Source organism: Macrobrachium nipponense, chromosome 11, assembly GCF_015104395.2.
Source record: "Macrobrachium nipponense isolate FS-2020 chromosome 11, ASM1510439v2, whole genome shotgun sequence".
Classification (NCBI taxonomy): domain Eukaryota; kingdom Metazoa; phylum Arthropoda; class Malacostraca; order Decapoda; family Palaemonidae; genus Macrobrachium; species Macrobrachium nipponense.
The window spans coordinates 49,044,977-49,046,798 of record NC_061087.1 but is presented as its reverse complement, the minus strand read 5'-3'; positions in this window follow the sequence as shown (position 1 = coordinate 49,046,798).

Here is a 1,822-nt window from a genome sequence, read left to right as displayed (position 1 = left end):
GTTGAGGTCTTTAGGGGGTGCCTGTTATCAGTCTGTTGCACTCGTGTGCTGAATGGCTGTTGTTATAAAACGGACAAGCTTTAACTTTAGGTTTTGGGTCTGTGTTCATTTCAGGTCTCACTTCTGGTTTTAGGGACTCGCCCTTTTGAAGCGCATTATCCTCAAGCATATGAATGATGAAATCAATGGCGTTGAAGAACTCATCAAGATCATAGATGCACTTGCACAAATGCTCCACGACTTTACAGTATAATTTACCCTCAGATAATTTTTTATTTATTAGACTCATGATCATACTGTGACTGATATCATTCTTTAATCTGTTCAATCAAAATGGTAAATTTGAAATGGAATTTCTTAAGTTTCACAGGGTTTAATGAAGGTACAAAGATATTGGCTAATCGCTGATGCAATATGACAAGCATTTGATGTTAATTCCCTTACTGTTTATCAAGCAGATCTAGAGCAATTTAATAGTTAGCTGCAGTTACACTCAGAAATTTAAAAACTCTGAGCGGATCCCTTACCAAGGTACTGAGCAAGTACGTGAACTTGGTCACATTGTCCAAGTCACTTCTGTGATTAACATGAATTTCAAACAATTCTCTATACGAAGTGTAATCGCTTACTTCTCCCTTGAACGTAGGGAGGGGCAACGGTTTCAGCTTTGGCAAACTTACGCTTTTAGTGGGAACGCATAGCTTATCAGTCCAGTGCAATGACAATGAAACTGCCTTTGCTGCTTCATTCAACAGCTGGCGTAGCCTGGCCTCTAATTTAGCAACATTTGACACATACAGTGAACGAAGCTGCTTCTCATCTCCACGAATATTGTTGACCAGATTCTGGTATACAGCTGTGGTAAGTGTTTCTATTATCTCTTATTGAGCTTCTAGGATCGGGTCCGATAGAAGACCCATCGTTACCTCAGTTTTGATTCCCATGGCAACCGCCATGATGATTTTTATTACAAGGGGTTAAAAAAAACGAAAAAGAGTGATTTTACATTATGAAGAGGTGGGAAGGTTAGTACAAGATTGTGGCAACCACGGACTCCTACTAGGCTTGAAGGTTGCTCTCTCCTCTTATCAGCCTCATCAAGTGGTTGAGAAACACTGCCTTTACTGGACTTGTAAAATGAACACTGTCAGATTTCTTGCCCGACTTATAAGCCTCTGTGTTCATGGAAAGATGTCTAATGCCGTACTTATTTCGTTTTGAACAGTACTTTCTTAGATGGGCATTGAAATTTCTCACTTTCGCTTTGTAGTCTTCCACGGTTATATGGAAATGATTTCCGGTCATGTATTCTCTCAATTCTGCATCACAGATTGCGATTACTTTGGTCCAGCTCAATCGCTCAATGAGCACTTTCAGGTTGTCCCAGACGGCTTTAGGAGCCCGTTCAGCCAGGTCGTTACCACCCAGATAGATCACCACCGAGTCGTACAGACTCTGCCAGAAATGCAAACTTTTGTTGCTAAATTGGACAATAAGACCCCCTGGTTTATGGTAAATTTCTATATCTATGTCACTACCTTGTGGCAGATTCGGTGGTAGCTGGGAGTGTCCTATCAGGGCTACCTTAAACACCATTGCCTACTCAATATCTTCTGAGAAGCATTCCTTATTATCCGGTTAATTGAAGGACCAAATGTTGCAAATTTTTCACTTTTGACTTACTTAGGGTCTAGCCCGGTGGTCTGGGCGATAACAAGGTCTGAAGGACTAGACTCTACAACTCGGTGGAAGGATTGAGGAAGTAAGGTTTACAGTTTTACACACTTTTATTACAAAATATAAACTATAATTACACTCAAAA